Here is a 12,735-nt window from a genome sequence, read left to right on the forward strand (position 1 = left end):
GATGTCACCAGTTTGCTGTGTAGTCCACTCTTCTGTAGTAACCAAACAAGTTTCCCTGACGGCTCCTATTGTAACTTTAGTGAAACATATCTGAACTTCTTCTTGGTGTTGACACAGGTATAGATCACCACAGCGGTCAACAGAATTCTGGAGACCCTGAGCAAACATCAATTATGGCTGAAACCGGTTTCAAAACCAGAGGTGGAATATCTCGGACTCTTAATTGCGTTTAACCAAAACAGAATGGACCCCGCAACAGTGAAGGCCGTGATGGAGTGTCCCGCACCACGGAAAGTTACGGAACTCCAGTGGCTCATTGGATTCTCCAACTTTTACCACTGGTTCATTGACCACTTGTCGGGGAAGACCAGACCCTTACACAACCTGACCAAAGCAAAAACCCCCTTTGTTTGGGACAACAAATGTAACTCCGCATTTGAATGCCTGAAGACCGCCTTCACATCCACTCCAATACTCAAGATTGCGGACCCATACAAGCCATTTGTTTTGGAATGTGACTGCTCCGACTTCGTTCTTGGAGCAGTTCTGTCTCAAGTCTGCAACAAAGACAAAGAACTCCACCCCGTCGCTTACTTATCCCAATCATTAGTGCAGGCGGAGAAGAACAGCTACAAGATTTTCAACAAGGAACTGTTGGCCATTGTCGCCCCTTTCAAAGAGTGGCGGCAGTACCTTGAGTGAAACCCGGACCGCCTGACCACCATTGTTTACATGGATCACCAGAACCCAGAAAGCTTCATGACCAACAAGGGGCTCACTCAAAGACAGGTGCGGTGGGCGGAGACCATGGGTTGCTTTGATTTCAAAATCATCTTCTGCCCGGGCCACCAAGCCACCAAACCCAATGCTCTTTCCAGAAGACCGGACCTAGCCCCCGCCCCTGGCGAGAAACTGACCTTTGGGCAGCTGCTGAAGCCCAACAACATCACACAGCGTACCTTTGCGGAGATATCAGAGTTTGAATCCTGGTTTGAGGACAAATTGATTGACTTGGCGGAGGCAGAGCATTTTTTCAAGGTTGACGTACTAGGAGCGGAGGCGGAGGACAGACCGGCCATGTCGGATGCAAAGGTCATCACCAGAATCAGGGAATTGACTCTGCTTGACGCACAGCTGACCAGATAGATGGAATCCTTGAGAACCTCCGCGGGAAACCGGAACAGATATGCGGAGGCAGACGGCATTTTGTATGACAAAGGACAGATAGTCGTATCAGCGGACCCAGCACTACGGACGGGAATATTGAAGAGCCGACATGACAGCAAAGCGGCAGGCCAGCCTTGCCCTGGTCTGGCGGAGTTTTGTGTGGAACGGCCAGAAAATTTTTGTCAATCAATACATGGATGGATGTGATTCTTGCCAACGGGTTAAAGCCTTGACGCAACAGCAATTTGGGAAACTGGAGCCGCTGCCAATTCCGGAGGGACCGTGGACGGACATCAGCTATGATCTCATCACAGACCTGCCTGAATCCCGCTCTTACGACAGCATACTGACTGTTGTTGACTGCCTGACAAAGATGGCACACTTTATACCCTGCAGGAAGTCCATGAATGCGGAGCAGTTGGCGGACCTGATGGCAGAGCACGTTTGAAAGCTCCACGGCACTCCGAAGACTATTGTCTTCGACCAAGGGAGCATTTTTGTGTCCCAAATCACCCGCAAGTTGGACAACCAACTCGGCATCCGCCTCCAACCATCTACGGCGTACCACCCAAGGACAGACGGACAGTCGTAAATCACAAACAAAGTGGTGGAGCAATATCTCCACCACTTTGTGAGCTATTGACAGGACAATTGGGATCCGCTCCTGGCAATGGCGAAGTTTGCTTACAACAACAACGACCACACGTCAACAAGGGTGTACCCATTCAAGGCATATAACAGTTTCAACTTGTCGTACGGCAGAGTTCCATTGGCCAAGCAGTGCGTACCGGCAGTGGCGGAGCGACTCCACCAGCTTGCGGAGGTACAGGACGAGCTGAAGCACCGTCTGGAGGCGGCGCGAGAGGCCATGAAAAGCCATTTCAACAGCGGAGTGCGGAAAACACTGGAATGGAACAGCGGAGACAAGTTTTGGCTAGATGGACGCAATATCTCAACAACCCGCCCCAGCCCCAAATTGGAACACCGCTGGCTTGGACCATTTCCAATAGCTAGCAGAATTTCAAACTCTGCTTACAAACTGACCCTTCCGCTCTCAATGCAGGGAGTCCACCCAGTTTTCCACGTGTCAGTACTCCGCAAACACAAGCCCGACGAAATTGCTCACCAACAGCGGCGGACCCCAGAACTGGTAACAGTCAATGGCGGAGATGAGTGAGAGGTAAACGGCATACTGGACAGCCGGCAGAGAGGGCGGAAAACTCAATACCTTTTCAGTTGGCACGGATTTGGACCTGCGGAGAATTTGTGGGAACCGGTGTGGTAGACGGAAAAGTGAAAAATCAAAAGTTTTTTCGCATACATATATTTACTCACAATACGCCTCAAGATACCATCAAACAGACCTCAGAAATGGATTCTACGGCCAATTTTACCCCTAGTCACCACTGAAAGCATCACCTGAACCCCGCTGGATTGGAACCTACACTTCTTTGGACACTGGACACCCATCACACGTTCAACATACCCAGTCACCAGCCTGTCACCAGCCTCAATTCAAGGATCACAGCATTATGCTTATACAAATCACAGGATACAAACATACATCTCCCCATCAGACTGCAGTCATTACATATTATCAAGTACTCTTCTATTTCCATATTATGATGTCATCACACACTGACTCTGCAGCCTCAGACTTCATTTATGCACCCCCTGCATCCACCTGTCAACTCATGCAGTCTACTGTCACTTTACGCAGCCTTCATGTGGCCCTACTGCATTCTTATGACATCATTTATGTACCCCTGACACATTATGACATCATTTGTATCTACTCCCACCAGCTAAAATCCCTCACACTGTTGTCTAGATTAGTCAAAACCCTAACCCACAAGCCCTCTGGGGCTCCACTTTTGTCTATATAAGGAGCTCCCTCCTCCCCAGTTGTCAGCTCCTCAGTTCATTACTCACCAATCACAGTCACCCCAACATTTACAGTTCAGCCTTATATATATACTTAAACAACCTACATAACAACCCTTACATTAACAATAACAACAATTTATTCAGTGTCATCAACAAGCTCATCTTGAACCAACCAACCCTATCACTTCATTAAAACTTGCCAAGCTTACCTTGGTGGGTCTTGTTATCTGATAGTATAGAAGGGCAGAGTTTGCACCTCCATCATCCCCTTCTCCATTCAGCAAAAGGTTCTCAGGAACACTTTTGAGTCTTACACAGGAGGCAAACATGAAGAACAGCGGAGACCTATTGGCGGAGTTCAACTCAAAATTTCCGGAGGTGGCAGCCAGGGATTGGAGGACGCAGAGAGGAAAGTGAGAGGGCAAGCTTTTTCCAAATGGGTTTTTTAATGCTGCCCAGGGACAGAATGCAGAGCCAAAAGAGGAGGAATTTTTTCTATTTTTTATTTCTCATTGATCAACCAGAGAAGGGGGCGGCTTGGGCATTAAAGGGGGGATACTGTTATGAGCCGTAGTGCGGGCTCCGCAGCGCAGACTCACATGTACATAGACTACACGTACATGTCATGGACCATACTCAAGGTTCAAGAGGCTGGAGATCCAAGCCTCTTCCTCATCCTGCAATCTACCATCTTGGATCCAGAACCCCCAGAGCCCCAGACCCCAGACTCCATCTTCATCTCCCTAGAACAGACCATAACAGATTGGTTGTACTAAGCTGAGGAGAGGAGAAAGAAGAGGAAATTACTAACCTTTTTGAATAGTGTTCATCCCCCAAGGTGATGATCATCTTCTAAGAATTTTTCCAATCAAACTGCTGTATGATGGTAGTCCAGCTATCAATAGGTGTTACTGATATTTTCAGCGGTGCAGCCACCTTAGGCTTTAGTTTTATTAACTTGATACTGTATTGCAATGGTGTAAGTACACATTGCTTTTTTGCTGTTGAATACATTAGATGTGTGCTTATGATGATGTTTGATGTTGCCTCCAATGTTGATTGGATATGTACGCAACTTTGTGTTAAGCAGTGCTGGATTGACACTTCAACATGCTTTAGTGCCCATCCTGCACAACAAATAATTCTATGAAAAAGCAATGAAATTTTTTTGCTTGCTCTTTCATCTGCATGGTAGGTGGGAATGAAATACTACAGGTGCTCCTTTCATCTAATGCCTAAAGGACAGTTTGTCATATCCCACATTCATAGCTCATTCTGCATGTGTTTCAGAGTTATGTGGCATTGGGTGCATTATTGGACAATTCTTGTTGCGCTGCCACTGCAACTCCTATTTGGACTGATTTCAAGCAACAATTACACCAGATGAGCAATAAAGTGTGATCATGTGGGGATGTAGCAGTTTTATACATGGGAGGACTCAGACTAGTCACAATATTCAGGTATTATAGCTGCCAATAGGTATCCCCGTGATTACTGGATTTATGATGTGGCCAATACAGACCTAACCTATGCCAATGGCCTGCTGGGAAACTGCTCTAACAAAATTCAGTTGCTGTACAAGAGATTTGAAGGTTCAAGGCACTCACTCACCAGGGGGAATGTTTGCACTCTCCAGAGAGTGCCAGACTGTAATTTGGTTGTTGGATTAGTCTGATGTCAGTCCAATTCCAGTACTGATTTCAACTGCAACTCATGATTATCTCATGCTCAAGTCATTCTGAGGTCTGCAGGAGAATTTTTCTGAATTTATTTGTATTCCAGTCTGAACTCATGAGTGACTCCTCCTGATGTGAGTTTTACCCTCAGTCCATCATAATTGTATTTGCAGGAGGTCTGATCAATATCAATGTGACCATAGATGAGCCTGTGGCCAAGTAAGCCGCAAACATTCTACAAGGTCACCCCTCTTCCCAAATTAAATCAAATTCCAATCTGCTTTTCTTCAGTTCCTGATGTTTTTGAGGGATTGTGGTTTTGAAGTGATTCCAAGCCAAGCTCCAGCAAGACTCTATCACTCTCTGATACCCACATGATTATAATATTTATCATCTGATTAGTCACTTTGTATTGTGTTCCATACAATTCTTTGGAAATAAGTCAAACTAAGTGCTCTTCATACTTTACCCAAAATAATAGCCAAGTCCTATTATTGGCATATGGAAAATGGTCTGGAAGTAACACTATTCAGTTTGCCATCTTGTAGTCACATTTTCTCAGAACCAAATTTGTACTGTTGTTGTTATTACTGATTGGGCCTTCCTCATTCAGAATAATTGTGGATGTTGCAAGCACCTGCCACATTTGAGTTTATGGGAAACCTAATGCTTGCAAGAGAGTAAAAAATGCCAATTTCTTTTGACCAAAAAACAGCCTAATATTGTGTAAGTTGTTATTTTGACCGGATGGGCTCCCTGTTATAACTCCAAGGTCATGAGGGAGGCAAAGGTGGGCAGGAAACCAGACGTAAAAGTTTTGAGATTGAACGGTGAATTGCCACTTTGAAGGAATTCCTTTCAGGCAGGCCATTCACCCTTTTTTGAAGGGTTTGGGTGTGGGTTTGCCCCCAGAAAGGGGTGTGCCTTGATCAATTCTCAAAAGTAAGTTCCAACCTGCACCCTTGTCCACCACAATGTTTGGCCAAACCTTGCAGTGGACCAGATGACAGCTTGCCCAACCTTCAGGGGGTAGAAGTAAGGGGTAGGGCAACAAGGATGTATAGCCTCATCACCCAACTTGCTATCACAGGGAAACTCAGATGGGTTGCACCGGCCATCAAAGGGAGTGTGTCTCCTCAATGGCTCGTGAAATCCTGCCATTGAAAAGAGTACACACTGCCTTCAATATTTGAGTTGTACCAGCCATTGAAGGGGGTGCGTACTAAAAGAAACCAAGCAACTGAAAGATAAATTGCTTGTTAGATAACTATGTACATGAATAGAGATCTAATTCTGTTAGGATGAATAGAGAATAGCGGCGCAAGCATGTACCTGAAAGCAGGGCAGATTGCGCCCAGGATCTATGTCTGAAGGATGAGAAAGGAAAATTGCCCTTGGTGCTGGCTTTGAAATTCAACGTTTATATGTGCTGAAAAATTCCTGCACGCCAATCAATTGCATGGCAAGGAGTCAGCTCCAGTTTCTTTTTCTAAGTTTCTATTTCTGAGTTTCCTTTCGTATGTCTTTTTATCTACTCACGGGTCTAAGCCGAGTTATCTCAATAACTTTGTCTTGTTCTGTCTGAACGCTTCCGATGCGTCTGGTTCTGGTGATTGGACAAATAAGATTGTTTGTTGTTCTTTCTTTTTCTTTGTTCTTGGTCTGTTCTGGGTTTTACTTACGGGTAGCTTTAGCTTCCGATAGTCTGGCCAGTAGTTCTGGCTTGTTTCTGGGTCCAAGTCAATCCTAGAGAGTTCTGCGGAAGAATGTGTTTAAGTTAGTCTTAAGGTTTAAGTCTACTTGCCGCTTGCTCTGGGGACGTACAAGGTTCTTTGCTTGGGCTGTGCTTGGCTTTGGGCTTTGACCAATAGGGTTCTACCCTGGATCGCCTCTGTAATTGTCAAGCAATACTTTGTGTTAGCTGCTGTGGTTAGGGCTAAGGTCTGGGGTCTGGACTGCGAAAGGGTTTACCTTTCTTTGCAGCTGGGCTTGGGCTTGCGCCTTGAGCTATCCGCGCAAGCTTCCTTAATTGTTGCTGCGGGTCTGAGCCTGTATTCCTACACATACTCCCTTCAATGGCTGGTACAAGACAGCCATCAATGGGAGTGTGAACTCCTCTTGATTGTTGGTACAACTTGGCAGTCAAAGGGCGACTCACTTCAATGGCCAAGTTGTACCAATCATCCAAGGCAGTGTGTAACCCCTCAGATGGTTGGCCTAACCCCGCCATCAGAGGGAGTACATGTCCCCTTTGATGGCTGGTACAACTTGGCCATCAAAAGGACTTTGTGCTCCCTTTGATGGCCGGGTTAGACCAATCATCAAAGGGGGTAGGTAATCCCTTTGATAGCCAAATTGTACCAGCCATTGAAGCAAGTACTGTTTTCCTCGATGGCCGGTACCATCCAGCTGTTGGAGGGAGGCTCCCTTTGATGGCCAAGGTGTGCCAACCATTGAAGGAAGTGTGTAATTCCTTTGATGGCCGGTAATACTCAGCCATCAAAGGGAGTCTGAACTCCTTGCAATTGCTGGTACGACCTGGCCATCAGAGGCAGACTCCCTTTGACGGTGAGGGACTCCTGTCCGTACTAGGCGGCGGCAGTCGTGTGAGGGGATGGGTGCTGTTTAGGCTGCCCTTGGGGGTGGATGGTCCTTGAGGGTGAGCGCTGAAATGAGGGGATTTGAGACAGCTTGTGGGTTTGATGGTTTTGAGATGTTTGCCGGGGTTTTGGATCCTTGGCGGTGGTTGTTTGTTTTGAGAAAGCTGGGGGTTGTGATCTTAAGGAAGAAAAGCAAGGGATCTGGAACTCTGAATGAAGAAGGATCAGTGAGCGGCGCTCAAAAGTTTGGACTCTGGAAATCTTGATCAATATGCTCTGGATGGACCGTATTCTGGGGATCAGAATGCCATGCCCTCCCATCATCCAAGTTCGGTGAACTTGGACTCCAGGAGGCCACATGTAACATATATTTCATCATATCCTCCGCGCGCTACACGCGCGCACACACAACAACCAAGAGAAACAGGAAAAAAGAAACAACACTGTAGGAATCTGGACCAAGACCCACACCCGCAGCAACCTTTAAGGAAGCTCGCGCGGACAGACCAAGGCGCAAGCCCAAGCCCAGCTGCAGAGAAAGGTAAACCCTTTCGCAGTCCAGACCCCAGACCCCAGCCCTAACCACAGAAGCTGATGCATAGTATTGCTTGACGATTGCAGAAGCGAACCAGGCTAGAACCTTATTGGTCAACGCCCAAAGCCAAACTCAGCCCAGACGGAGAAGCTTGTACGTCCCGAGATCAAGCGGAAAGTAGACTTAAAACCTTAAGACTAACTTTGCCGTGTTCTTATGCAGAACTCTCGAGGAATGACTTGGTCCCAAGAATCAACCAGAACTACTAGGCAGACTATTGGAAGCAACAGCTATCTGTAAGTACAGCACATACCAGACCAAGCACAAAAAAGAAAAGACCCTGAATCTAACGCAGACGTTGATTCATTCATCCACTAGAAACAGACGCATTGGAAGCGTTCAGACAGGATAAGACGAAGTTATTGCGATAACTCGACTTATACCCGTGAGTAGAAAACAAGACAGAAAAAAGAAACTGAAGCCGGCATTGTGCGTATCTTGCGTTGCAAACTGCTCGGCGTACAGGACCTTTTTCCCGCGCACATAACCGTTGACGTGACAGCACCGCGCCAAGCGCATCGCCCTTTAAACCTTCTTTCAGACACAGATCCCAGGCACATTCTGCCCTGCTTTCAGGTGCATACTTGTGCAGACTTTTTCTACTCATCTCAGAACTATACCTTTGTAAATAGCATTCTAACAAGCAATATAACCTTTCAGTTGCTCGTATTCTTTTAGATTTACAGTCTTGCATCGCTCGAGCGGACCTCACGACAAGCAGCTGAAAGCAGGCCAGGATGGTAAATACGCGAAATCAAGGCCCCAGTGCCGGCGTCGAACGGGTACCCACGCAGCCTAAAAGCAATGCGTACAGCCCCGATAAAGATCACGTTAACGTCCCCAAATTCGACGGTACCAATTTTCCGCTATGGGAAAGGAAAATCAAAATGCATCTTTGACCCCGTCGGCTTGAAAGCTATATTGAGGAGCCTTTGTCAGAAGAACCCGAGGAGGACGAACTGCAAGGAGCCCTCAGAACCTGCAGCATTTTGAGCGAAGCACTCTCAAATGCGGTCTTCACCAGCGTCATCAACGACGACAACGAACAGGATCCTTTCTCAATCTGGTCGGATATCAAGACCATCTACGCCTCCGACTCCTTATTGTCGGTGTTCCAAGTTTGGAACAAATGGCTCGACATACAATATAACAAAGATCTTAACTCGTACATCGTCGAGATGGAAGAAAGCCTCACCGAGTTCAGTTCACTCGGCCTGAAAGTCCCTGACGTTCTCGTTGGTTGCGGCATCGTCGGCAAGATCACGAAGCGTCGCCCCATGCTAATGCAGGCACTCTTTACTGATCTCAAAGCTCTGGCCAAGCCCAAGGAGATAATCGCCAAGCTACGCGACATAGGCCGCCATGAAACCGTCACCAAGAGGAAGTTCGTTGAGGATCCTGAACCCTCCTCAACCGCGCTCGCTACCGGACCCAGCCGAAAGCCAAAAAGGCAAGGAGGACCGAGCTCAGGCGCTGCAGGACCAGTCATCCGCTGCAGCCACGGGAAACACAATCCCAGAGCCACCACTCACGTCGAAGCAGACTGCTGGACTATCCACCCGTCAACGCGGCCACCAGAACGACCGCTCCAGCAGCAAGATCGGCCCCAGAAGAGGCAACGTTCATCCTACCACACCACAGCCGATGATGAGGACGGCGATGAGGAGCAAGACGCGCTGCATACGGCCATTGTGAAGCCCTCTTTCACGTACAACACCACCCTGACCGGTACAGCTCTCTCGACAATCCTCGACTCGGGAGCAAGCAATCATATGCTTAACTCCCTGGATTATTTCTCGGCAACGACACCAGTCCACATAAGCATCGTTACCGGGAGCGGCAAGTCGGAGCTCGTCGCAGTGGCAAAGGGGACAGCCCACATGCGCCTTCCCTCGGGTCAGATCCTCAATCTTCCCGACGCTCTCTTCGTGCCTAATCTCTCCAGGAACCTCATCTCCATGGTTCAGCTCATGGACTGCCGGGTCGTCATCAGCAAGAACGACGGTCACTTTGAAGTAAAGCTAGACGATGCGGACCCGTTTCGAGTGGGCATAGACAACGACCTGCTCGAAATAGCAGGGGCAAGACCCAACCACAAGACAAGCCTGTCCACAGCAATTGCGCCCCGTCTATCCGACTTTCAAAAGTGGCACAACAGGCTCGGTCACGCTAGTTCCGGCCGGATTGCTCAGGCCACTCAAGAGAAAATAGATCTCACCAAAACGCACTCATGCTCGGCCTGCATGCAGGGCAAGCTCACTCGCATTCCCTGTAATGGCTCCTTCAAAGACGCTGACGCGCCCCTCAGCGTGGTGCACGGTGACCTGGTTGGACCTGTCTCACCTCCAAATAATGGCGGAGCCCGTTATTTCTTAACACTAGTCGACCAGTTCACTGGATATATTCACACGGTGATCCTCAAGGAGAAAAGCCAAGCCTCGAGTGCCATCCTTGACTACAAGGTGTTCTTCGAGAAGCAAACGGGCCACAACCTCAAGAAGATCATCACCGACGGAGGCGGCGAATTCGTAAATGGCACCCTAGGCGAGTTCCTCAAAGCCGAGGGTATTCAGCACAACGTCGCTCCCGCCTACACTCCTCAAAACAACGGCCTAGCTGAAAGAGCAAACCAGACGATAATTGACATGACACGCTGTCTGCTCATGCAGGCCAACCTGGCCCCAGAATGGTGGGCAGAATCAGTGAAAGCGGCCACAGCAACGACCAACTGCCTCCCCTCACTGGCTAAAAGCAAATCCTCCCCACTCGAGCTACTCTTCAAAGCCAAGCCGAACATCCATTTCTTCCGGCCGTTCGGCTGCCGAGTCTGGATAGTCAAGCCTAAACCAAAAAGGGTCGCAAAATTTGCCTCCATATCATGGGAGGGAGTCTTACTCGGCTACGAGAACAACTACTCATCTTATTGAGTCCTTCGCTTTGAAGATATGTCGATAATCACAGCCAAACATGTCCACTTCGACGAAGCAACCTTCCCCGAATGCCCAGCGCTCAACAAAAACCATCTGGCTCTCGGGCCTAACAAACTACCGAGTTTCAACTCAGCGGATCCGCTGCCATTCGCCAAAGAAGACCCTTCAAGCTATGATCAACAGGACTCTCAACCAGCCGGGGAACTGGAGGAGGAGGAGCGGGACATCTCCCGGATCGTTCAAGAACTGCGTTCTGCCAGCCCCGACATGCAACTCACCCAGGAAAACCCCAAGAAGCCAACTGACCGGCAACAGGCGTCTCTACCGGCGGGGAGGCGCTATGCCTGGACATCGGCGCCGCCACCAAAGGAGATCTCCAGTGGGATCGACGCCAGCAACATCATAGAAGGCAAACGGCTTCGACAAGCTTTCATCATTGAGATTGGAGTCGACCCCAAGAACCACAAACAGGCAATGAGCGGAGCCGATTGTGACAGCTGGACTCAAGCGGAGCAAAAAGAGATCGCCAATATGCTGCGCCACCAGGTCTGGATTGTCCGCCAACGACTCCAATCTGACGAGCCAATTCCATCCACCTGGGCCTACAGGAAGAAGTTGGGAGCCTCCAACGAGGTCATCGAATTTAAAGCGCGGATTTGCGCGCAGGGATTTCGACAGGTCCATGGAAGAAACTTCAACGTAATTTATGCCCCAACGGGCAAGGCCGCCTCTCTGCGGCTACTCATCTCATTCGCAGTCAACCACGGGATGAAGATACATCAGCTCGACGTCAGAAGTGCCTTCCTAACCTGCCCCCTGGAGGAAACGGTCACCCTGCTGCCGCCGCAGGGGTACGATTGCCCTCCTAACTCCGTCCTTCACCTGAATAAAGCCATATATGGACTGCGACAAGCCCCGCTCGTCTGGTACAAGCGCTTGACCAGCTACCTAAAGACACTAGGCTTCAATATCTCAGTATCCGACCCCTGCGTATTCTGGAGACGCGAGCAAGATGGCAAGCCAGCAACCTGGCTGTTTGCGCATGTGGATGACATCGTCATCATCAGCCACAAGCCTGAGGTATTTCGACGCGAAATGGAGAAGGATTTCGAGATCAAGTATCCGGGTGAAGCGGAGTTCCTTCTCGGCATGAACATTGAGCGTTTCAAGGGCGGGCTTCAAATAAACCAAACACAATACGTCGAGCGGAAGCTAGCCGAATACGGTCTCGACAGGGAGCATCCCGCCTCCTGTCCCCTCAATCCCAGAGAGAGACTCTCTAAAGCAACCCCCCATGAAATCAAGACTCTCAAGAATTTAAACATCAATTACCGGGGACTCGTGGGATCGCTAAATTACCTAAGCATCCTTACTAGACCAGACATCTCCCTGGCGGTCAGCCAGCTATCTCAGTATCTGGAGGAACCAGGAGTCAAGCACTACCAGGCGGCGGTGCAAGTTTTCCGCTACCTGTCAGGCACCAGGCAAGTCGGACGATCAGAATCCGCCTGCCTCAAATCCTTTTCGGATGCCGACTGGGGGAACTGCCCGGATACTCAAGGGCCACCACCGGCTTTGTGGTGACGGCCGGCTCCCACTTGCTTAATTGGAAGTCTAGTAAACAGCCAACAGTCTCCCTCTCGACTGCGGAGGCCGAGTATAAGGCCCTTTCGGATCTTGGGAGGGACCTCGCATGGTTCGCGAGCCTCATCAAAGAAATTGAACTTCAAAAATCGGTTGAAAACATCGACGTGGCAGTGGACAACAAAGGCGCCATTGACCTGGCCAACAGCGAAACCTCTCAAAACAGCTTCCGGACGAAACACATGAATATCCGGCTTCACTTTGTCCGCGAGCTCATCCTGTTCAAAATCATCAAA

This window comes from Puccinia triticina, chromosome 13A (assembly GCF_026914185.1).
Source record: "Puccinia triticina chromosome 13A, complete sequence".
In the NCBI taxonomy this organism is placed as follows: Eukaryota; Fungi; Basidiomycota; class Pucciniomycetes; order Pucciniales; family Pucciniaceae; genus Puccinia; species Puccinia triticina.